The sequence below is a fragment of the Gadus morhua genome, chromosome 4, assembly GCF_902167405.1.
Source record: "Gadus morhua chromosome 4, gadMor3.0, whole genome shotgun sequence".
Taxonomy (NCBI): domain Eukaryota; kingdom Metazoa; phylum Chordata; class Actinopteri; order Gadiformes; family Gadidae; genus Gadus; species Gadus morhua.
In genome coordinates, this window is record NC_044051.1 from 8,460,573 (window position 1) to 8,479,007 (window position 18,435).

At 42.2% G+C, this 18,435-nt stretch overlaps 60 non-coding genes across 60 annotated transcripts; all 60 read right to left on the reverse strand.

Moving 5' to 3' along the window:
• Nucleotides 1-1,151: 1,151 nt before the first annotated feature.
• Nucleotides 1,152-1,223, reverse strand: trnaw-cca (transfer RNA tryptophan (anticodon CCA)). The gene has a single exon. It is a non-coding gene; the product is annotated as a tRNA-Trp (tRNA).
• A 142-nt stretch (nucleotides 1,224-1,365) lies between these two features.
• Nucleotides 1,366-1,437, reverse strand: trnaw-cca (transfer RNA tryptophan (anticodon CCA)). Its single transcript has one exon. It is a non-coding gene; the product is annotated as a tRNA-Trp (tRNA).
• A 135-nt stretch (nucleotides 1,438-1,572) lies between these two features.
• Nucleotides 1,573-1,644, reverse strand: trnas-cga (transfer RNA serine (anticodon CGA)). The gene has a single exon. It is a non-coding gene; the product is annotated as a tRNA-Ser (tRNA).
• A 142-nt stretch (nucleotides 1,645-1,786) lies between these two features.
• trnaw-cca (transfer RNA tryptophan (anticodon CCA)) lies at nucleotides 1,787-1,858 on the reverse strand. The gene has a single exon. It is a non-coding gene; the product is annotated as a tRNA-Trp (tRNA).
• A 142-nt stretch (nucleotides 1,859-2,000) lies between these two features.
• Nucleotides 2,001-2,072, reverse strand: trnaw-cca (transfer RNA tryptophan (anticodon CCA)). The gene has a single exon. It is a non-coding gene; the product is annotated as a tRNA-Trp (tRNA).
• Nucleotides 2,073-2,628: 556 nt separating this feature from the next.
• trnaw-cca (transfer RNA tryptophan (anticodon CCA)) lies at nucleotides 2,629-2,700 on the reverse strand. Its single transcript has one exon. It is a non-coding gene; the product is annotated as a tRNA-Trp (tRNA).
• A 228-nt stretch (nucleotides 2,701-2,928) lies between these two features.
• trnaw-cca (transfer RNA tryptophan (anticodon CCA)) lies at nucleotides 2,929-3,000 on the reverse strand. Its single transcript has one exon. It is a non-coding gene; the product is annotated as a tRNA-Trp (tRNA).
• A 142-nt stretch (nucleotides 3,001-3,142) lies between these two features.
• Nucleotides 3,143-3,214, reverse strand: trnaw-cca (transfer RNA tryptophan (anticodon CCA)). The gene has a single exon. It is a non-coding gene; the product is annotated as a tRNA-Trp (tRNA).
• A 142-nt stretch (nucleotides 3,215-3,356) lies between these two features.
• Nucleotides 3,357-3,428, reverse strand: trnaw-cca (transfer RNA tryptophan (anticodon CCA)). The gene has a single exon. It is a non-coding gene; the product is annotated as a tRNA-Trp (tRNA).
• A 342-nt stretch (nucleotides 3,429-3,770) lies between these two features.
• trnaw-cca (transfer RNA tryptophan (anticodon CCA)) lies at nucleotides 3,771-3,842 on the reverse strand. The gene has a single exon. It is a non-coding gene; the product is annotated as a tRNA-Trp (tRNA).
• A 228-nt stretch (nucleotides 3,843-4,070) lies between these two features.
• On the reverse strand, nucleotides 4,071-4,142 carry trnaw-cca (transfer RNA tryptophan (anticodon CCA)). Its single transcript has one exon. It is a non-coding gene; the product is annotated as a tRNA-Trp (tRNA).
• Nucleotides 4,143-4,284: 142 nt separating this feature from the next.
• Nucleotides 4,285-4,356, reverse strand: trnaw-cca (transfer RNA tryptophan (anticodon CCA)). Its single transcript has one exon. It is a non-coding gene; the product is annotated as a tRNA-Trp (tRNA).
• A 142-nt stretch (nucleotides 4,357-4,498) lies between these two features.
• trnaw-cca (transfer RNA tryptophan (anticodon CCA)) lies at nucleotides 4,499-4,570 on the reverse strand. Its single transcript has one exon. It is a non-coding gene; the product is annotated as a tRNA-Trp (tRNA).
• Nucleotides 4,571-4,912: 342 nt separating this feature from the next.
• trnaw-cca (transfer RNA tryptophan (anticodon CCA)) lies at nucleotides 4,913-4,984 on the reverse strand. The gene has a single exon. It is a non-coding gene; the product is annotated as a tRNA-Trp (tRNA).
• A 228-nt stretch (nucleotides 4,985-5,212) lies between these two features.
• Nucleotides 5,213-5,284, reverse strand: trnaw-cca (transfer RNA tryptophan (anticodon CCA)). The gene has a single exon. It is a non-coding gene; the product is annotated as a tRNA-Trp (tRNA).
• A 142-nt stretch (nucleotides 5,285-5,426) lies between these two features.
• On the reverse strand, nucleotides 5,427-5,498 carry trnaw-cca (transfer RNA tryptophan (anticodon CCA)). The gene has a single exon. It is a non-coding gene; the product is annotated as a tRNA-Trp (tRNA).
• A 142-nt stretch (nucleotides 5,499-5,640) lies between these two features.
• On the reverse strand, nucleotides 5,641-5,712 carry trnaw-cca (transfer RNA tryptophan (anticodon CCA)). Its single transcript has one exon. It is a non-coding gene; the product is annotated as a tRNA-Trp (tRNA).
• A 142-nt stretch (nucleotides 5,713-5,854) lies between these two features.
• On the reverse strand, nucleotides 5,855-5,926 carry trnaw-cca (transfer RNA tryptophan (anticodon CCA)). The gene has a single exon. It is a non-coding gene; the product is annotated as a tRNA-Trp (tRNA).
• A 342-nt stretch (nucleotides 5,927-6,268) lies between these two features.
• trnaw-cca (transfer RNA tryptophan (anticodon CCA)) lies at nucleotides 6,269-6,340 on the reverse strand. The gene has a single exon. It is a non-coding gene; the product is annotated as a tRNA-Trp (tRNA).
• Nucleotides 6,341-6,500: 160 nt separating this feature from the next.
• trnas-cga (transfer RNA serine (anticodon CGA)) lies at nucleotides 6,501-6,572 on the reverse strand. Its single transcript has one exon. It is a non-coding gene; the product is annotated as a tRNA-Ser (tRNA).
• A 135-nt stretch (nucleotides 6,573-6,707) lies between these two features.
• On the reverse strand, nucleotides 6,708-6,779 carry trnaw-cca (transfer RNA tryptophan (anticodon CCA)). Its single transcript has one exon. It is a non-coding gene; the product is annotated as a tRNA-Trp (tRNA).
• Nucleotides 6,780-6,921: 142 nt separating this feature from the next.
• On the reverse strand, nucleotides 6,922-6,993 carry trnaw-cca (transfer RNA tryptophan (anticodon CCA)). The gene has a single exon. It is a non-coding gene; the product is annotated as a tRNA-Trp (tRNA).
• Nucleotides 6,994-7,335: 342 nt separating this feature from the next.
• trnaw-cca (transfer RNA tryptophan (anticodon CCA)) lies at nucleotides 7,336-7,407 on the reverse strand. Its single transcript has one exon. It is a non-coding gene; the product is annotated as a tRNA-Trp (tRNA).
• Nucleotides 7,408-7,751: 344 nt separating this feature from the next.
• Nucleotides 7,752-7,823, reverse strand: trnaw-cca (transfer RNA tryptophan (anticodon CCA)). Its single transcript has one exon. It is a non-coding gene; the product is annotated as a tRNA-Trp (tRNA).
• Nucleotides 7,824-7,965: 142 nt separating this feature from the next.
• trnaw-cca (transfer RNA tryptophan (anticodon CCA)) lies at nucleotides 7,966-8,037 on the reverse strand. Its single transcript has one exon. It is a non-coding gene; the product is annotated as a tRNA-Trp (tRNA).
• A 142-nt stretch (nucleotides 8,038-8,179) lies between these two features.
• trnaw-cca (transfer RNA tryptophan (anticodon CCA)) lies at nucleotides 8,180-8,251 on the reverse strand. Its single transcript has one exon. It is a non-coding gene; the product is annotated as a tRNA-Trp (tRNA).
• A 342-nt stretch (nucleotides 8,252-8,593) lies between these two features.
• Nucleotides 8,594-8,665, reverse strand: trnaw-cca (transfer RNA tryptophan (anticodon CCA)). The gene has a single exon. It is a non-coding gene; the product is annotated as a tRNA-Trp (tRNA).
• A 142-nt stretch (nucleotides 8,666-8,807) lies between these two features.
• Nucleotides 8,808-8,879, reverse strand: trnaw-cca (transfer RNA tryptophan (anticodon CCA)). Its single transcript has one exon. It is a non-coding gene; the product is annotated as a tRNA-Trp (tRNA).
• Nucleotides 8,880-9,014: 135 nt separating this feature from the next.
• trnaw-cca (transfer RNA tryptophan (anticodon CCA)) lies at nucleotides 9,015-9,086 on the reverse strand. The gene has a single exon. It is a non-coding gene; the product is annotated as a tRNA-Trp (tRNA).
• A 142-nt stretch (nucleotides 9,087-9,228) lies between these two features.
• trnaw-cca (transfer RNA tryptophan (anticodon CCA)) lies at nucleotides 9,229-9,300 on the reverse strand. Its single transcript has one exon. It is a non-coding gene; the product is annotated as a tRNA-Trp (tRNA).
• A 342-nt stretch (nucleotides 9,301-9,642) lies between these two features.
• On the reverse strand, nucleotides 9,643-9,714 carry trnaw-cca (transfer RNA tryptophan (anticodon CCA)). Its single transcript has one exon. It is a non-coding gene; the product is annotated as a tRNA-Trp (tRNA).
• Nucleotides 9,715-9,856: 142 nt separating this feature from the next.
• Nucleotides 9,857-9,928, reverse strand: trnaw-cca (transfer RNA tryptophan (anticodon CCA)). Its single transcript has one exon. It is a non-coding gene; the product is annotated as a tRNA-Trp (tRNA).
• Nucleotides 9,929-10,062: 134 nt separating this feature from the next.
• trnaw-cca (transfer RNA tryptophan (anticodon CCA)) lies at nucleotides 10,063-10,134 on the reverse strand. The gene has a single exon. It is a non-coding gene; the product is annotated as a tRNA-Trp (tRNA).
• Nucleotides 10,135-10,490: 356 nt separating this feature from the next.
• trnaw-cca (transfer RNA tryptophan (anticodon CCA)) lies at nucleotides 10,491-10,562 on the reverse strand. The gene has a single exon. It is a non-coding gene; the product is annotated as a tRNA-Trp (tRNA).
• Nucleotides 10,563-10,904: 342 nt separating this feature from the next.
• On the reverse strand, nucleotides 10,905-10,976 carry trnaw-cca (transfer RNA tryptophan (anticodon CCA)). The gene has a single exon. It is a non-coding gene; the product is annotated as a tRNA-Trp (tRNA).
• A 142-nt stretch (nucleotides 10,977-11,118) lies between these two features.
• On the reverse strand, nucleotides 11,119-11,190 carry trnaw-cca (transfer RNA tryptophan (anticodon CCA)). The gene has a single exon. It is a non-coding gene; the product is annotated as a tRNA-Trp (tRNA).
• Nucleotides 11,191-11,325: 135 nt separating this feature from the next.
• trnaw-cca (transfer RNA tryptophan (anticodon CCA)) lies at nucleotides 11,326-11,397 on the reverse strand. The gene has a single exon. It is a non-coding gene; the product is annotated as a tRNA-Trp (tRNA).
• A 330-nt stretch (nucleotides 11,398-11,727) lies between these two features.
• trnaw-cca (transfer RNA tryptophan (anticodon CCA)) lies at nucleotides 11,728-11,799 on the reverse strand. Its single transcript has one exon. It is a non-coding gene; the product is annotated as a tRNA-Trp (tRNA).
• A 142-nt stretch (nucleotides 11,800-11,941) lies between these two features.
• On the reverse strand, nucleotides 11,942-12,013 carry trnaw-cca (transfer RNA tryptophan (anticodon CCA)). Its single transcript has one exon. It is a non-coding gene; the product is annotated as a tRNA-Trp (tRNA).
• Nucleotides 12,014-12,355: 342 nt separating this feature from the next.
• Nucleotides 12,356-12,427, reverse strand: trnaw-cca (transfer RNA tryptophan (anticodon CCA)). Its single transcript has one exon. It is a non-coding gene; the product is annotated as a tRNA-Trp (tRNA).
• A 142-nt stretch (nucleotides 12,428-12,569) lies between these two features.
• On the reverse strand, nucleotides 12,570-12,641 carry trnaw-cca (transfer RNA tryptophan (anticodon CCA)). Its single transcript has one exon. It is a non-coding gene; the product is annotated as a tRNA-Trp (tRNA).
• Nucleotides 12,642-12,775: 134 nt separating this feature from the next.
• On the reverse strand, nucleotides 12,776-12,847 carry trnaw-cca (transfer RNA tryptophan (anticodon CCA)). Its single transcript has one exon. It is a non-coding gene; the product is annotated as a tRNA-Trp (tRNA).
• Nucleotides 12,848-12,989: 142 nt separating this feature from the next.
• On the reverse strand, nucleotides 12,990-13,061 carry trnaw-cca (transfer RNA tryptophan (anticodon CCA)). The gene has a single exon. It is a non-coding gene; the product is annotated as a tRNA-Trp (tRNA).
• Nucleotides 13,062-13,203: 142 nt separating this feature from the next.
• On the reverse strand, nucleotides 13,204-13,275 carry trnaw-cca (transfer RNA tryptophan (anticodon CCA)). Its single transcript has one exon. It is a non-coding gene; the product is annotated as a tRNA-Trp (tRNA).
• Nucleotides 13,276-13,831: 556 nt separating this feature from the next.
• Nucleotides 13,832-13,903, reverse strand: trnaw-cca (transfer RNA tryptophan (anticodon CCA)). Its single transcript has one exon. It is a non-coding gene; the product is annotated as a tRNA-Trp (tRNA).
• Nucleotides 13,904-14,038: 135 nt separating this feature from the next.
• On the reverse strand, nucleotides 14,039-14,110 carry trnaw-cca (transfer RNA tryptophan (anticodon CCA)). The gene has a single exon. It is a non-coding gene; the product is annotated as a tRNA-Trp (tRNA).
• A 142-nt stretch (nucleotides 14,111-14,252) lies between these two features.
• trnaw-cca (transfer RNA tryptophan (anticodon CCA)) lies at nucleotides 14,253-14,324 on the reverse strand. Its single transcript has one exon. It is a non-coding gene; the product is annotated as a tRNA-Trp (tRNA).
• Nucleotides 14,325-14,666: 342 nt separating this feature from the next.
• On the reverse strand, nucleotides 14,667-14,738 carry trnaw-cca (transfer RNA tryptophan (anticodon CCA)). The gene has a single exon. It is a non-coding gene; the product is annotated as a tRNA-Trp (tRNA).
• Nucleotides 14,739-14,880: 142 nt separating this feature from the next.
• On the reverse strand, nucleotides 14,881-14,952 carry trnaw-cca (transfer RNA tryptophan (anticodon CCA)). Its single transcript has one exon. It is a non-coding gene; the product is annotated as a tRNA-Trp (tRNA).
• Nucleotides 14,953-15,087: 135 nt separating this feature from the next.
• Nucleotides 15,088-15,159, reverse strand: trnaw-cca (transfer RNA tryptophan (anticodon CCA)). The gene has a single exon. It is a non-coding gene; the product is annotated as a tRNA-Trp (tRNA).
• A 142-nt stretch (nucleotides 15,160-15,301) lies between these two features.
• Nucleotides 15,302-15,373, reverse strand: trnaw-cca (transfer RNA tryptophan (anticodon CCA)). Its single transcript has one exon. It is a non-coding gene; the product is annotated as a tRNA-Trp (tRNA).
• A 342-nt stretch (nucleotides 15,374-15,715) lies between these two features.
• trnaw-cca (transfer RNA tryptophan (anticodon CCA)) lies at nucleotides 15,716-15,787 on the reverse strand. The gene has a single exon. It is a non-coding gene; the product is annotated as a tRNA-Trp (tRNA).
• A 142-nt stretch (nucleotides 15,788-15,929) lies between these two features.
• trnaw-cca (transfer RNA tryptophan (anticodon CCA)) lies at nucleotides 15,930-16,001 on the reverse strand. The gene has a single exon. It is a non-coding gene; the product is annotated as a tRNA-Trp (tRNA).
• Nucleotides 16,002-16,143: 142 nt separating this feature from the next.
• trnaw-cca (transfer RNA tryptophan (anticodon CCA)) lies at nucleotides 16,144-16,215 on the reverse strand. The gene has a single exon. It is a non-coding gene; the product is annotated as a tRNA-Trp (tRNA).
• A 537-nt stretch (nucleotides 16,216-16,752) lies between these two features.
• trnaw-cca (transfer RNA tryptophan (anticodon CCA)) lies at nucleotides 16,753-16,824 on the reverse strand. Its single transcript has one exon. It is a non-coding gene; the product is annotated as a tRNA-Trp (tRNA).
• Nucleotides 16,825-16,966: 142 nt separating this feature from the next.
• Nucleotides 16,967-17,038, reverse strand: trnaw-cca (transfer RNA tryptophan (anticodon CCA)). The gene has a single exon. It is a non-coding gene; the product is annotated as a tRNA-Trp (tRNA).
• Nucleotides 17,039-17,180: 142 nt separating this feature from the next.
• trnaw-cca (transfer RNA tryptophan (anticodon CCA)) lies at nucleotides 17,181-17,252 on the reverse strand. Its single transcript has one exon. It is a non-coding gene; the product is annotated as a tRNA-Trp (tRNA).
• A 342-nt stretch (nucleotides 17,253-17,594) lies between these two features.
• On the reverse strand, nucleotides 17,595-17,666 carry trnaw-cca (transfer RNA tryptophan (anticodon CCA)). Its single transcript has one exon. It is a non-coding gene; the product is annotated as a tRNA-Trp (tRNA).
• Nucleotides 17,667-17,808: 142 nt separating this feature from the next.
• On the reverse strand, nucleotides 17,809-17,880 carry trnaw-cca (transfer RNA tryptophan (anticodon CCA)). Its single transcript has one exon. It is a non-coding gene; the product is annotated as a tRNA-Trp (tRNA).
• Nucleotides 17,881-18,222: 342 nt separating this feature from the next.
• On the reverse strand, nucleotides 18,223-18,294 carry trnaw-cca (transfer RNA tryptophan (anticodon CCA)). The gene has a single exon. It is a non-coding gene; the product is annotated as a tRNA-Trp (tRNA).
• Nucleotides 18,295-18,435: the final 141 nt, after the last annotated feature.

The window sequence follows — 18,435 nt, forward strand, 5'->3', positions numbered from 1 at the left end:
GCAAAAAAGGAAAACTATATGAGAAATTATTCCCATTTTGAGTACAGGATTGCCACACTGTGCACTGCAAATCAGCTGATCTTGATGTGGTTTGAACTTCTGATCTCCTTCTGATCTAGAGTCAGTCACGCTACCATTACGCCACAGGGCTGAGTTTAGGTTAAATAAGACCTCTGCCATGCCGATATTCATTGCCAGTAGATAGTGTTCGATTATTGGAACATTATAGTTTTACGGCAGAAACTCTTAGATCATGACTTAAAGGTTGGGTATTGAATTCTCTTTTTTGGCCATTTTTGCTAAATTACTTGAAATCTTTATCATAACCCACTTCCAACCACTGAGTTATAAGTACTGACAAGAAAATTAAACAAGTCTATCATCTGTGGAACGGGCAGGGGTCGAAAAACTCCAGCCAATGATTTCCAGAACCACCGAGTGGCATTGGACAGTAAGTACGTCAATCAAACGGTCGTACTGCACTCCCCTTCCCCCCACGCGTGACCCCTTTGTGCACGTACTAAAAGCTCTTGACCCAGAGCAAGCTTCTGTTTGTTGTTATCCTGCAGTAGCGACAGGAGCTAGCTAACTAGCTAATCCACATTTGGACCTAGCACTAGAAGACAACCCTAAACTCCAACCTAGCTAGCCTGGCTCGCTCTCGCACATCTGTGTTCGCGCTCGTGCATGATTGCGCGTCCATGTACTTGGAATGGTTGGAGTCAGAGTCAGCGTTGAAGGAGAGGGGGTTGGACTATTTGAGTGGTGTATTTTCAAAATCAGCTGGCGTTTCGCAAATCCCATACCCAACCTTTAAAGAATGACGTTATTTATTGCCAGTAGATATTGACAGCTTATTGGAATATTATAGTTTCACGGCAGAAACTCTTGCTTATTTACATGCTTGAAAGAACGCAGAAACTCTTAGATCATGACTACTATAGAAATACCTGACCCTGACCCTTAAACACCCAACCAACTGATCTGGAGTCAGACTACCGTTGCGCCACAAGATCTGAAATAGTGCTCATCAAGAGCACTCACATGAAGTTATTTATTGCCAGTAGACATTTTGCAAATATTGGAATATTATAGTTTCACCGCAGAAACTCTTAGATCATGACTTAAAGAACGACTACGTACGAATGCCCTGACCTTGACGTGATATGAACACGCAACTTTCTGATCTGGAGTCAGACGCGCTACCGTTGCGCCACAAGGCCGATTGTTTGCTTATATTCAAGCTTGAAAGAACGGCATCAGTTACAGCTAGTGAGCCTCAGAATACAGCAAAATGTTAATAACACCAGAAAAATTATTTCCATTTTGAGAACCCATTTCCCACAATGTGTTCTGTAAATCAGCTGACCCTGACGTGATTCAAACACGCAACCTTCTGATCTGGAGTCAGACGCACTACCATTGCGCCACAAGGCCGTAAAGAATGCACAATAAGACCACTTACATGACGTTATTTATTGCCAGTAGATCGTGTCAGGTTAGTGGAAAATTATACTTTCACGGCAAAAACTCTTTGATCAAGACTTACGGACCGTCTAATAAAGACAACCCTGACCCTGACGTGATTTGAACACGCAACCTTCTGATCTCGAGTCAGACGCGCTACCTTTGCGCCACAAGGCCGATTGTTTACTTCTATACAAGCTTGAAAGAACGGCATCAGTTACAGCTAGTGAGCCTCAGAATACAGCAAAAAAATATTAACATTTGAGAACTTATTCCCATTTTGAGAACCCGTCTGCCACAAAGTGTTCTACAAATCTGCTGAGCCTGACGTGATTTGAACACGCAACCTTCTGATCTGGAGTCAGACGCGCTACCGTTGCGCCACAAGGCCGATTGTTTGCTTCGATTCAAGCTTGAAAGAACGGCATCAGTTACAGCTAGTGAGCCTCAGAATACAGCAAAAAAATAATAACATTTGAGAAATTATTCCCATTTTGAGCACCCGTCTGCCACAATGTATTCTACAAATCTGCTGACCCTGACGTGATTTGAACACGCAACCTTCTGATCTGGAGTCAGACGCGCTACCATTACGCCACAAGGTCTGAAATACAGCTCATTAAGACCACTGACATTACCTTCTTTATTGCCAGTAGATAGTGTCTGATAATTGGATTATTATAGATTCAAGGCAGAAACTCTTAGATCATGACTTAAAGAATGACTACTGGAGAATTGCCTGAACTTGACGTGATTACAACAGGCAACCTTCTGATCTAGAGTAAGACGCTTTACCGTTGCGCCACAAGGTCTGAAATACTGCTCATCAAGAGCACGGAGAGGAAGTTATTTATTGCCAGTAGATATTATGCAAATATTGGAATATTATAGTTTCACGGCAGAAACTCTTAGATCATGACTTAAAGAATGACTACTATAGAAATACCTGACCGTGACGTGATTTGAACACACAACCTTCTGATCTGGAGTCAGACGCACTACCGTTGCTCCACAAGGCTGATTCTTTGCGTATACACAAGCTTCAAATAACGGCATCAGTTGCAGCTAGTGAGCCTCAGAATACAGCAAAATGTTAATAACACCAGAGAAATTATTCCCATTATGAGAACCCATTTGCCACAATGTTTTCTGTAAATCAGCTGACCCTGACGTGATTTGAACACGCAACCTTCTGATCTGGAGTCAGACGCACTACCGTTGCGCCACAAGGCCGATTGTTTGCTTCTATACAAGCTTGAAAGAACGGCATCAGTTACAGCTAGTGTAACTGATGAGTCAGACGCGCTACCGTTGCGCCACAAGGCCGTAAATGATGCACAATAAGACCACTTACATGACGTTATTTATTGCCAGTAGATCGTGTCAGATTAGTGGAAAATTATACTTTCACGGCAAAAACTCTTTGATGAAGACTTACGGACCTTCTAATAAAGACAACCCTGACCCTGACGTGATTTGAACACGCAACCTTCTGATCTGGAGTCAGACGCGCTACCGTTGCGCCACAAGGCCGATTGTTTACTTTTATACAAGCTTGAAAGAACGGCATCAGTTACAGCTAGTGAGCCTCAGAATACAGCAAAAAGATAATAACATTTGAGAAATTATTCCCATTTTGAGAACCCGTCTGCCACAATGTGTTCTACAAATCTGCTGACCCTGACGTGATTTGAACACGCAACCTTCTGAACTGGAGTCAGACGCACTACCATTGCGCCACAAGGCCGATTGTTTGCTTCTATACAAGCTTGAAAGAACGCCATCAGTTACAGCTAGTGAGCCTCAGAATACAGCAAAAAAATAATAACATATGAGAAATTATTCCCATTTTGAGCACCCGTCTGCCACAATGTATTCTACAAATCTGCTGACCCTGACGTGATTTGAACACGCAACCTTCTGATCTGGAGTCAGACGCGCTACCGTTGCGCCACAAGGTCTGAAATACAACTCTTTAAGACCAGTGACATTACCTTCTTTATTGCCAGTAGATAGTGTCTGATAATTGGATTATTATAGATTCAAGGCAGAAACTCTTAGATCATGACTTAAAGAATGACTACTGGAGAATTGCCTGAACTTGACGTGATTACAACAGGCAACCTTCTGATCAAGAGTAAGACGCTCTACCGTTGCGCCACAAGGTCTGAAATACTGCTCATCAAGAGCACGGAGAGGAAGTTATTTATTGCCCGTAGATATTATGCAAATATTGGAATATTATAGTTTCACGGCAGAAACTCTTAGATCATGACTTAAAGAATGACTACTATAGTAATACCTGACCCTGACGTGATTTGAACACACAACCTTCTGATCTGGAGTCAGACGCGCTACCATTGCTCCACAAGGCCGGTTATTTGCTTCTATACAAGCTTGAAAGAACGGCATCAGTTACAGCTAGTGTAACTGATGAGTCAGACGCGCTACCGTTGCGCCACAAGGCCGTATAGAATGTACAATAAGACCACTTACTTGTCGTTATTTATTGCCAGTAGATCGTGTCCGATTAGTGGAAAATTATACTTTCACGGCAAAAACTCTTTGATCAAGATTTACGGACCGTCTAATAAAGACAACCCTGACCCTGACGTGATTTGAACACGCAACCTTCTGATCTGGAGTCAGACGCGCTACCGTTGCGCCACAAGGCCGATTGTTTACTTTTATACAAGCTTGAAAGAACGGCATCATTTACAGCTAGTGAGCCTCAGAATACAGCAAAAAGATAATAACATTTGAGAAATTATTCCCATTTTGAGAACCCGTCTGCCACAATGTGTTCTACAAATCTGCTGACCCTGACGTGATTTGAACACGCAACCTTCTGAACTGGAGTCAGACGCACTACCATTGCGCCACAAGGCCGATTGTTTGCTTCTATACAAGCTTGAAAGAACGCCATCAGTTACAGCTAGTGAGCCTCAGAATACAGCAAAAAAATAATAACATATGAGAAATTATTCCCATTTTGAGCACCCGTCTGCCACAATGTATTCTACAAATCTGCTGACCCTGACGTGATTTGAACACGCAACCTTCTGATCTGGAGTCAGACGCGCTACCGTTGCGCCACAAGGTCTGAAATACAACTCTTTAAGACCAGTGACATTACCTTCTTTATTGCCAGTAGATAGTGTCTGATAATTGGATTATTATAGATTCAAGGCAGAAACTCTTAGATCATGACTTAAAGAATGACTACTGGAGAATTGCCTGAACTTGACGTGATTACAACAGGCAACCTTCTGATCAAGAGTAAGACGCTCTACCGTTGCGCCACAAGGTCTGAAATACTGCTCATCAAGAGCACGGAGAGGAAGTTATTTATTGCCCGTAGATATTATGCAAATATTGGAATATTATAGTTTCACGGCAGAAACTCTTAGATCATGACTTAAAGAATGACTACTATAGTAATACCTGACCCTGACGTGATTTGAACACACAACCTTCTGATCTGGAGTCAGACGCGCTACCATTGCTCCACAAGGCCGGTTATTTGCTTCTATACAAGCTTGAAAGAACGGCATCAGTTACAGCTAGTGTAACTGATGAGTCAGACGCGCTACCGTTGCGCCACAAGGCCGTATAGAATGTACAATAAGACCACTTACTTGTCGTTATTTATTGCCAGTAGATCGTGTCCGATTAGTGGAAAATTATACTTTCACGGCAAAAACTCTTTGATCAAGATTTACGGACCGTCTAATAAAGACAACCCTGACCCTGACGTGATTTGAACACGCAACCTTGTGAGCTGGAGTCAGACGCGCTACCGTTGCGCCACAAGGCCGATTGTTTGCTTCTATACAAGCTTGAAAAAACGTCATCAGTTACAGCTAGTGAGCCTCAGAATACAGCAAAAAAATAATAACATTTGAGAAAAAATTCCCATTTTGAGAACCCGTCTGCCACAATGTGTTCTACAAATCTGCTGACCCTGACGTGATTTGAACACGCAACCTTCTGATCTGGAGTCAGACGCGCTACCGTTGCGCCACAACGCAGATTTTTTGCTGCTATACAAGCTTGAAAGAACGGCATCAGTTACAGCTAGTGAGCCTCAGAATACAGCAAAAAAATAATAACACATGAGAAATTATTCCCATTTTGAGAACCCGTCTGCCACAATGTATTCTACAAATCTGCTGACCCTGACGGGATTTGAACACGCAACCTTCTGATCTGGAGTCAGACGCACTACCGTTGCGCCACAAGGCCGATTGTTTGCTTCTATACAAGCTTGAAAGAACGGCATCAGTTACAGCTAGTGAGCCTCAGAATACAGCAAAAAAATAATAACATTTGAGAAATTATTCCCATTTTGAGAACCCGTCTGCCACAATGTGTTCTACAAATATGCTGACCCTGACGTGATTTGAACACGCAACCTTCTGAACTGGAGTCAGACGCGCTACCGTTGCGCCACAAGGTCTGAAATACAGCTCTTTAAGACCACTGACATTACCTTCTTTATTGCCAGTAGATAGTGTCTGATAATTGGATTATTATAGATTCAAGGCAGAAACTCTTAGATCATGACTTAAAGAATGACTACTGGAGAATTGCCTGAACTTGACGTGATTACAACAGGCAACCTTCTGATCAAGAGTAAGACGCTCTACCGTTGCGCCACAAGGTCTGAAATACTGCTCATCAAGAGCACGGAGAGGAAGTTATTTATTGCCCGTAGATATTATGCAAATATTGGAATATTATAGTTTCACGGCAGAAACTCTTAGATCATGACTTAAAGAATGACTACTATAGAAATACCTGACCCTGACGTGATTTGAACACACAACCTTCTGATCTGGAGTCAGACGCGCTACCATTGCTCCACAAGGCCGGTTATTTGCTTAGACACAAGCTTGTAATAACGGCATCAGTTGCAGCTAGTGAGCCTCAGAATACAGCAAAATGTTAATAACACCAGAGAAATTACGAGTTTCTCTGGTGTCAACGCCATTATGAGAACCCATTTGCCACAATGTTATCTGTAAATCAGCTGACCCTGACGTGATTTGAACACGCAACCGTCTGATCTCGAGTCAGACGCGCTACCGTTGCGCCACAAGGCCGTAAAGAATGTACAATAAGACCACTTACTTGTCGTTATTTATTGCCAGTAGATCGTGTCCGATTAGTGGAAAATTATACTTTCACGGCAAAAACTCTTTGATCAAGATTTACGGACCGTCTAATAAAGACAACCCTGACCCTGACGTGATTTGAACACGCAACCTTGTGAGCTGGAGTCAGACGCGCTACCGTTGCGCCACAAGGCCGATTGTTTGCTTATATACAAGCTTGAAAGAACGGCATCAGTTACAGCTAGTGAGCCTCAGAATACAGCAAAAAAATAATAACATATGAGAAATTATTCCCATTTTGAGCGCCCGTCTGCCACAATGTATTCTACAAATCTGCTGACCCTGACGTGATTTGAACACGCAACCTTCTGATCTGGAGTCAGACGCGCTACCATTGCGCCACAAGGACTGAAATACAGCTCTTTAAGACCACTGAGATTGCCTTCTTTATTGCCAGTAGATAGTGTCTTATAATTGGAATATTATAGTTTCACGGCAGAAACTCTTAGATCATGACTTAAAGAATGACTACTGGAGAATTGCCTGAACTTGACGTGATTACAACACGCAACCTTCTGATCTAGAGTAAGACGCTCGACCGTTGCGCCACAAGCTCTGAAATACTGCTCATCAAGAGCACTGAGATGAAGTTATTTATTGCCAGTAGATATTATGCAAATGTTGGAATATTATAGTTTCACGGCAGAAACTCTTAGATCATGACTTAAAGAATGACTACTATAGAAATACCTGACCCTGACGTGAATTGAACACGTAACCTTCTGATCTGGAGTCAGACGCGCTACCGTTGCGCCACAAGGCCGGTTGTTTGCTGATACACAAGCTTGAAATAACGGCATCAATTACAGCTAGTGAGCCTCAGAATACAGCAAAATGTTAATAACACTAGAGAAATTATTCCCATTTTGTGAACCCATTTGCAGCAATGTTTTCTGTAAATCAGCTGACCCTGACGTGATTTGAACACGCAACCTTCTGATCTGGAGTCAAACTACCGTTGCGCCACAAGGCCGTAAAAATATACAATAAGACCACTTACTTGTCGTTATTTATTGCCAGTAGATCGTGTCCGATTATTGGAAAATTATACTTTCACGGCAAAAATTCTTTGATCAAGATTTACGGACCGTCTAATAAAGACAACCCTGACCCTGACGTGATTTGAACACGCAACCTTCTGATCTGGAGTCAGACGCGCTACCGTTGCGCCACAAGGCCGATGGTTTACTTCTATACAAGCTTGAAAGAACGGCATCAGTTACAGCTAGTGAGCCTCAGAATACAGCAAAAAAATACTAACATTTGAGAAATTATTCCCATTTTGAGAACCCGTCTGCCACAATGTCTTGTACAAATCTGCTGACCCTGACGTGATTTGAACACGCAACCTTCTGATCTGGAGTCAGACGCGCTACCGTTGCGCCACAAGGGCGATTGTTTGCTGCTATGCAAGCTTGAAAGAACGGCATCAGTTACAGCTAGTGAGCCTCAAAATACGGCAAAAAAATAATAACAAATGAGAAATTATTCCCATTTTGAGAACCCGTCTACCACAATGTATTCTACAAATCTGCTGACCCTGACGTGATTTGAACACGCAACCTTCTGATCTGGAGTCAGACGCGCTACCGTTGCGCCACAACGTCTAAAATATTGATCTTTAAGACCACTGACATTACCTTCTTTATTGCCAGTAGATAGTGTCTGATAATTGGAATATTATAGTTTCACGGCAGAAACGCTTCGATCATGACTTAAAGAATGACTACTGGAGAATTGCCTGAACTTGACGTGATTACAACACTCAACCTTCTGATCTAGAGAAAGACGCTCGACCGTTGCGCCACAAGGTCTGAAATACGGCTCATCAAGAGCACTGAGATGAAGTTATTTATTACCAGTAGATATTATGCAAATGTTGGAATATTATAGTTTCACGGCAGAAACTCTTAGATCATGACTTAAACAATGACTACTATAGAAATACCTGACGCTGACGTGATTTGAACACGTAACCTTCTGATCTGGAGTCAGACGCGCTACCGTAGCGCCACAAGGCCAGTTGTTTGCTTATACACAAGCTTGAAATAACGGCATCAATTACAGCTAGTGAGCCTCTGAATACAGCAAAATGTTAATAACACCAGAGAAATTATTTCCATTTTGAGAACCCATTTGCCACAATATTTTCTGTAAATCAGCTGACCCTGACGTGATTTGAACACGCAACCTTCTGATCTGGAGTCAGACGCGCTACCGTTGCGCCACAAGGCCGTAAAGAATGCACAACAAGACCACTTACATGACGTTATTTATTGCCAGTAGATCGTGTCAGATTAGTGGAAAATTATACTTTCACAGCAAAAACTCCTTGATCAAGACTTACGGACCGTCTAATAAAGACAACCCTGACCCTGACGTGAATTGAACACGCAACCTTCTGCTCTGGAGTCAGACGCGCTACCGTTGCGCCACAAGGCCGATTGTTTGCTTATATACAAGCTTGAAAGAACGGCATCAGTTACAGCTAGTGAGCCTCAGAATACAGCAAAAAAATAATAACATATGAGAAATTATTCCCATTTTGAGCACCCGTCTGCCACAATGTATTCTACAAATCTGCTGACCCTGACGTGATTTGAACACGCAACCTTCTGATCTGGAGTCAGACGCGCTACCATTGCGCCACAAGGACTGAAATACAGCTCTTTAAGACCACTGACATTACCTTCTTTATTGCCAGTAGATAGTGTCTTATAATTGGAATATTATAGTTTCACGGCAGAAACTCTTAGATCATGACTTAAAGAATGACTACGGGAGAATTGCCTGAACTTGACGTGATTACAACACGCAACCTTCTGATCTAGAGTAAGACGCTCGACCGTTGCGCCACAAGCTCTGAAATACTGCTCATCAAGAGCACTGAGATGAAGTTATTTATTGCCAGTAGATATTATGCAAATGTTGGAATATTATAGTTTCACGGCAGAAACTCTTAGATCATGACTTAAAGAATGACTACTATAGAAATACCTGACCCTGACGTGATTTGAACACGTAACCTTCTGATCTGGAGTCAGACGCGCTACCGTTGCGCCACAAGGCCGGTTGTTTGCTGCTACACAAGCTTGAAATAACGGCATCAATTACAGCTAGTGAGCCTCAGAATACAGCAAAATGTTAATAACACTAGAGAAATTATTCCCATTTTGTGAACCCATTTGCAGCAATGTTTTCTGTAAATCAGCTGACCCTGACGTGATTTGAACACGCAACCTTCTGATCTGGAGTCAGACGCGCTACCGTTGCGCCACAAGGCCGTAAAAATACACAATAAGACCACTTACTTGTCGTTATTTATTGCCAGTAGATCGTGTCCGATTATTGGAAAATTATACTTTCACGGCAAAAATTCTTTGATCAAGATTTACGGACCGTCTAATAAAGACAACCCTGACCCTGACGTGATTTGAACACGCAACCTTCTGATCTGGAGTCAGACGCGCTACCGTTGCGCCACAAGGCCGATGGTTTACTTCTATACAAGCTTGAAAGAACGGCATCAGTTACAGCTAGTGAGCCTCAGAATACAGCAAAAAAATACTAACATTTGAGAAATTATTCCCATTTTGAGAACCCGTCTGCCACAATGTCTTGTACAAATCTGCTGACCCTGACGTGATTTGAACACGCAACCTTCTGATCTAGAGTCAGACGCGCTACCGTTGCGCCACAAGGCCGATTGTTTGCTGCTATACAAGCTTGAAACAACGGCATCAGTTACAGCTAGTGAGCCTCAAAATACGGCAAAAAAATAATAACAAATGAGAAATTATTCCCATTTTGAGAACCCGTCTACCACAATGTATTCTACAAATCTGCTCACCCTGACGTGATTTGAACACGCAACCTTCTGATCTGGAGTCAGACGCGCTACCGTTGCGCCACAACGTCTGAAATACAGCTCTTTAAGACCACTGACATTACCTTCTTTATTGCCAGTAGATAGTGTCTGATAATTGGAATATTATAGTTTCACGGCAGAAACGCTTCGATCATGACTTAAAGAATGACTACTGGAGAATTGCCTGAACTTGACGTGATTACAACACGCAACCTTCTGATCTAGAGAAAGACGCTCGACAGTTGCGCCACAAGGTCTGAAATACGGCTCATCAAGAGCACTGAGATGAAGTTATTTATTACCAGTAGATATTATGCAAATGTTGGAATATTATAGTTTCACGGCAGAAACTCTTAGATCATGACTTAAACAATGACTACTATAGAAATACCTGACGCTGACGTGATTTGAACACGTAACCTTCTGATCTGGAGTCAGACGCGCTACCGTAGCGCCACAAGGCCAGTTGTTTGCTTATACACAAGCTTGAAATAACGGCATCAATTACAGCTAGTGAGCCTCTGAATACAGCAAAATGTTAATAACACCAGAGAAATTATTTCCATTTTGAGAACCCATTTGCCACAATGTTTTCTGTAAATCAGCTGACCCTGACGTGATTTGAACACGCAACCTTCTGATCTGGAGTCAGACGCGCTACCGTTGCGCCACAAGGCCGTAAAGAATGCACAACAAGACCACTTACATGACGTTATTTATTGCCAGTAGATCGTGTCAGATTAGTGGAAAATTATACTTTCACAGCAAAAACTCCTTGATCAAGACTTACGGACCGTCTAATAAAGACAACCCTGACCCTGACGTGAATTGAACACGCAACCTTCTGCTCTGGAGTCAGACGCGCTACCGTTGCGCCACAAGGTCTGAAATATAGCTCTCTACGACCACTGACATTACCTTCTTTATTGCCAGTAGATAGTGTCTGATAATTGGATTATTATAGATTCAAGGCAGAAACTCTTAGATCATGACTTAAAGATTGACTACTACAGATTTGCCTGAACTTGACGTGATTACAACAGGCAACCTTCTGATCTAGAGTAAGACGCTCTACCGTTGCGCCACAAGGTCTGAAATACTGCTCATCAAGAGCACTGAGATGAAGTTATTTATTGCCAGTAGATATTATGCAAATGTTGGAATATTATAGTTTCACGGCAGAAACTCTTAGATCATGACTTCTATAGAAATACCTGACCCTGACGTGATTTGAACACGTAACCTTCTGATCTGGAGTCAGACGCGCTACCGTTGCGCCACAAGGCCGATTGTTTGCTGCTATACAAGCTTGAAAGAACGGCATCAGTTACAGCTAGTGAGCCTCAGAATACGGCAAAAAAATAATAACAAAAGAGAAATTATTCCCATTTTGAGAACCCATCTGCCACAATGTATTCTACAAATCTGCTGACCCTGATGTGATTTGAACACGCAACCTTCTGATCTGGAGTCAGACGCGCTACCGTTGCGCCACAACGTCTGAAATACAGCTTTTTAAGACCACTGACATTACCTTCTTTATTGCCAGTAGATAGTGTCTGATAATTGGAATATTATAGTTTCACGGCAGAAACGCTTAGATCATGACTTAAAGAATGACTTCTGGAGAATTGCCTGAACTTGACGTGATTACAACACGCAACCTTCTGATCTAGAGAAAGACGCTCGACCGTTGCGCCACAAGGTCTGAAATACTGCTCATCAAGAGCACTGAGATGAAGTTATTTATTGCCAGTAGATATTATGCAAATGTTGGAATATTATAGTTTCACGGCAGAAACTCTTAGATCATGACTTAAAGAATGACTACTATAGAAATACCTGACCCTGACGTTATTTGAACACGTAACCTTCTGATCTGGAGTCAGACGCGCTACCGTTGCGCCACAAGGCCGGTTGTTTGCTGATACACAAGCTTGAAATAACGGCATCAATTACAGCTAGTGAGCCTCAGAATACAGCAAAATGTTAATAACACTAGAGAATTTATTCCCATTTTGTGAACCCATTTGCAGCAATGTTTCCTGTAAATCAGCTGACCCTGACGTGATTTGAACACGCAACCTTCTGATCTGGAGTCAGACGCGCTACCGTTGCACCACAAGGCCGTAAAAATACACAATAAGACCACTTACTTGTCGTTATTTATTGCCAGTAGATCGTGTCCGATTATTGGAAAATTATACTTTCACGGCAAAAATTCTTTGATCAAGATTTACGGACCGTCTAATAAAGACAACCCTGACCCTGACGTGATTTGAACACGCAACCTGCTGATCTGGAGTCAGACGCGCTACCTTTGCGCCACAAGGCCGATGGTTTACTTCTATACAAGCTTGAAAGAACGGCATCAGTTACAGCTAGTGAGCCTCAGAATACAGCAAAAAAATACTAACATTTGAGAAATTATTCCCATTTTGAGAACCCGTCTGCCACAATGTCTTGTACAAATCTGCTGACCCTGACGTGATTTGAACACGCAACCTTCTGATCTGGAGTCAGACGCGCTACCGTTGCGCCACAAGACCGATTATTTACTGCTATACAAGCTTGAAAGAACGGCATCAGTTACAGCTAGTGAGCCTCAAAATACGGCAAAAAAATAATAACAAATGAGAAATTATTCCCATTTTGAGAACCCGTCTACCACAATGTATTCTACAAATCTGCTGACCCTGACGTGATTTGAACACGCAACCTTCTGATCTGGAGTCAGACGCGCTACCGTTGCGCCACAACGTCTAAAATACAGCTCTTTAAGACCACTGACATTACCTTCTTTATTGCCAGTAGATAGTGTCTGATAATTGGAATATTATAGTTTCACGGCAGAAACGCTTCGATCATGACTTAAAGAATGACTACTGGAGAATTGCCTGAACTTGACGTGATTACAACACGCAACCTTCTGATCTAGAGAAAGACGCTCGACCGTTGCGCCACAAGGTCTGAAATACTGCTCATCAAGAGCACTGAGATGAAGTTATTTATTGCCAGTAGATATTATGCAAATGTTGGAATATTATAGTTTCACGGCAGAAACTCTTAGACCATGACTTAAACAATGACTACTATAGAAATACCTGACGCTGACGTGATTTGAACACGCTACATTCTGATCTGCAGCCAGCCGCACTACCGTTGCTCCACAAGGCCGATTGTTTGCTTTTACACAAGCTTGAAATAAAGGCATCAGTTGCAGCTAGTGAGCCTCAGAATACAGCAAAATGTTAATAACACCCGAGAAATTATTCCCATTATGAGAACCCATATGCCACAATGTTTTCTGTAAATCAGCTGACCCTGACGTGATTTGAACACGCAACCATCTGATCTGGAGTAAGACGCGCTGCCGTTGCGCCACAAGGCCGTAAAGAATACACAATAAGACCACTTACATGACGTTATTTATTGCCAGTAGATCGTGTCAGATTAGTGGAAAATTATACTTTCACAGCAAAAACTCTTTGATCAAGACTTACGGACCGTCTAATAAAGACAACCCTGACCCTGACGTGATTTGAACACGCAACCTTCTGATCTGGAGTCAGACGCGCTACCGTTGCGCCACAAGGCAGATTGTTTGCTGCTATACAAGCTTGAAAGAACGGCATCAGTTACAGCTAGTGAGCCTCAAAATACGGCAAAAAAATAATAACAAATGAGAAATTATTCCCATTTTGAGAACCCGTCTACCACAATGTATTCTACAAATCTGCTGACCCTGACGTGATTTGAACACGCAACCTTCTGATCTGGAGTCAGACGCGCTACCGTTGCGCCACAACGTCTAAAATATTGCTCTTTAAGACCACTGACATTACCTTCTTTATTGCCAGTAGATAGTGTCTGATAATTGGAATATTATAGTTTCACGGCAGAAACGCTTCGATCATGACTTAAAGAATGACTACTGGAGAATTGCCTGAACTTGACGTGATTACAACACGCAACCTTCTGATCTAGAGAAAGACGCTCGACCGTTGCGCCACAAGGTCTGAAATACGGCTCATCAAGAGCACTGAGATGAAGTTATTTATTGCCAGTAGATATTATGCAAATGTTGGAATATTATAGTTTCACGGCAGAAACTCTTACATCATGACTTAAACAATGACTACTATAGAAATACCTGACGCTGACGTGATTTGAACACGTAACCTTCTGATCTGGAGACAGACGCGCTACCGTTGCGCCACAAGGCCAGTTGTTTGCTTATACACAAGCTTGAAATAACGGCATCAATTACAGCTAGTGAGCCTCTGAATACAGCAAAATGTTAATAACACCAGAGAAATTATTTCCATTTTGAGAACCCATTTGCCACAATGTTTTCTGTAAATCAGCTGACCCTGACGTGATTTGAACACGCAACCTTCTGATCTGGAGTCAGACGCGCTACCGTTGCGCCACAAGGCCGTAAAGAATGCACAACAAGACCACTTACATGACGTTATTTATTGCCAGTAGATCGTGTCAGATTAGTGGAAAATTATACTTTCACAGCAAAAACTCCTTGATCAAGACTTACGGACCGTCTAATAAAGACAACCCTGACCCTGACGTGAATTGAACACGCAACCTGCTGATCTGGAGTCAGACGCGCTACCGTTGCGCCACAAGGCCGATTGTTTGCTTATATACAAGCTTGAAAGAACGGCATCAGTTACAGCTAGTGAGCCTCAGAATACAGCAAAAAAATAATAACATATGAGAAATTATTCCCATTTTGAGCACCCGTCTGCCACAATGTATTCTACAAATCTGCTGACCCTGACGTGATTTGAACACGCAACCTTCTGATCTGGAGTCAGACGCACTACCATTGCGCCACAAGGACTGAAATACAGCTCTTTAAGACCACTGACATTACCTTCTTTATTGCCAGTAGATAGTGTCTTATAATTGGAATATTATAGTTTCACGGCAGAAACTCTTAGATCATGACTTAAAGAATGACTACTGGAGAATTGCCTGAACTTGACGTGATTACAACAGGCAACCTTCTGATCTAGAGTAAGACGCTCGACCGTTGCGCCACAAGCTCTGAAATACTGCTCATCAAGAGCACTGAGATGAAGTTATTTATTGCCAGTAGATATTATGCAAATGTTGGAATATTATAGTTTCACGGCAGAAACTCTTAGATCATGACTTAATGAATGACTACTATAGAAATACATGACCCTGACGTGATTTGAACACGTAACCTTCTGATCTGGAGTCAGACGCGCTACCGTTGCGCCACAAGGCCGGTTGTTTGCTGATACACAAGCTTGAAATAACGGCATCAATTACAGCTAGTGAGCCTCAGAATACAGCAAAAAAATACTAACATTTGAGAAATTATTCCCATTTTGAGAACCCGTCTGCCACAATGTCTTGTACAAATCTGCTGACCCTGACGTGATTTGAACACGCAACCTTCTGATCTGGAGTCAGACGCGCTACCGTTGCGCCACAAGGCCGATTGTTTGCTGTTATACAAGCTTGAAAGAACGGCATCAGTTACAGCTAGTGAGCCTCAAAATACGGCAAAAAAATAATAACAAATGAGAAATTATTCCCATTTTGAGAACCCGTCTACCACAATGTATTCTACAAATCTGCTCACCCTGACGTGATTTGAACACGCAACCTTCTGATCTGGAGTCAGACGCGCTACCGTTGCGCCACAACGTCTGAAATACAGCTCTTTAAGACCACTGACATTACCTTCTTTACTGCCAGTAGATAGTGTCTGATAATTGGAATATTATAGTTTCACGGCAGAAACGCTTCGATCATGACTTAAAGAATGACTACTGGAGAATAGCCTGAACTTGACGTGATTACAACACGCAACCTTCTGATCTAGAGAAAGACGCTCGACCGTTGCGCCACAAGGTCTGAAATAGTGCTCATCACGAGCACTGAGATGAAGTTATTTATTGCCAGTAGATATTATGCAAATGTTGGAATATTATAGTTTCACGGCAGAAACTCTTAGATCATGACTTAAACAATGACTACTACAGATTTGCCTGAACTTGACGTGATTACAACAGGCAACCTTCTGATCTAGAGTAAGACGCTCTACCGTTGCGCCACAAGGTCTGAAATACTGCTCATCAAGAGCACTGAGATGAAGTTATTTATTGAAGTTATTTATTATGCAAATGTTGGAATATTATAGTTTCACGGCAGAAACTCTTAGATCATGACTTCTATAGAAATACCTGACCCTGACGTGATTTGAACACGTAACCTTCTGATCTGGAGTCAGACGCGCTACCGTTGCGCCACAAGGCAGATTGTTTGCCTATATACAAGCTTGAAAGAACGGCATCAGTTACAGCTAGTGAGCCTCAGAATACAGCAAAAAATTAATAACATATGAGAAATTATTCCCATTTTGAGCACCCGTCTGCCACAATGTGTTGTACAAATCTGCTGACCCTGACGTGATTTGAACACGCAACCTTCTGATCTGGAGTCAGACGCGCTACCGTTGCGCCACAAGGCCGATTGTTTGCTGCTATACAAGCTTGAAAGAACGGCATCAGTTACAGCTAGTGAGCCTCAGAATACGGCAAAAAAATAATAACAACAGAGAAATTATTCCCATTTTGAGAACCCGTCTGCCACAATGTATTCTACAAATCTGCTGACCCTGATGTGATTTGAACACGCAACCTTCTGAACTGGAGTCAGACGCGCTACCGTTGCGCCACAAGGTCTGAAATACAGCTCTTTAAGACCACTGACATTACCTTCTTTATTGCCAGTAGATAGTGTCTGATAATTGGATTATTATAGATTCAAGGCAGAAACTCTTAGATCATGACTTAAAGATTGACTACTAGAGAATTGCCTGAACTTGACGTGATTACAACAGGCAACCTTCTGATCTAGAGTAAGACGCTCTACCGTTGCGCCACAAGGTCTGAAATACTGCTCATCAAGAGCACGGAGAGGAAGTTATTTATTGCCAGTAGATATTATGCAAATATTGGAATATTATAGTTTCACGGCAGAAACTCTTAGATCATGACTTAAAGAATGACTACTATTGAAATACCTGACCCTGACGTGATTTGAACACGTAACCTTCTGATCTGGAGTCAGACGCGCTACCGTTGCTCCACAAGGCCGGTTGTTTGCTTTTACACAAGCTTGAAGTAAAGGCATCAGTTGCAGCTAGTGAGCCTCAGAATACAGCAAAATGTTAATAACACCAGAGAAATTATTCCCATTATGAGAACCCATTTGCCACAATGTTTTCTGTAAATCAGCTGACCCTGACGTGATTTGAACACGCAACCTTCTGATCTGGAGTCAGACGCGCTACCGTTGCGCCACAAGGTCTGAAATACAGCTCTTTAAGACCACTGACATTACCTTCTTTATTGCCAGTAGATAGTGTCTTATAATTGGAATATTATAGTTTCACGGCAGAAACTCTTAGATCATGACTTAAAGAATGACTACTGGAGAATTGCCTGAACTTGACGTGATTACAACACGCAACCTTCTGATCTAGAGTAAGACGCTCGACCGTTGCGCCACAAGGTCTGAAATACTGCTCATCAAGAGCACTGAGATGAAGTTATTTATTGCCAGTAGATATTATGCAAATGTTGGAATATTATAGTTTCACGGCAGAAACTCTTAGATCATGACTTAAAGAATGACTACTATAGAAATACTTGACCCTGACGTGATTTGAACACGTAACCTTCTGATCTGGAGTCAGACGCGCTACCGTTGCGCCACAAAGCCGGTTTTTTACTGATACACAAGCTTGAAATAACGGCATCAATTACAGCTAGTGAGACTCAGAATACAGCAAAATGTTAATAACACTAGAGAAATTATTCCCATTTTGTGAACCCATTGGCCACAATGTTTTCTGTAAAACAG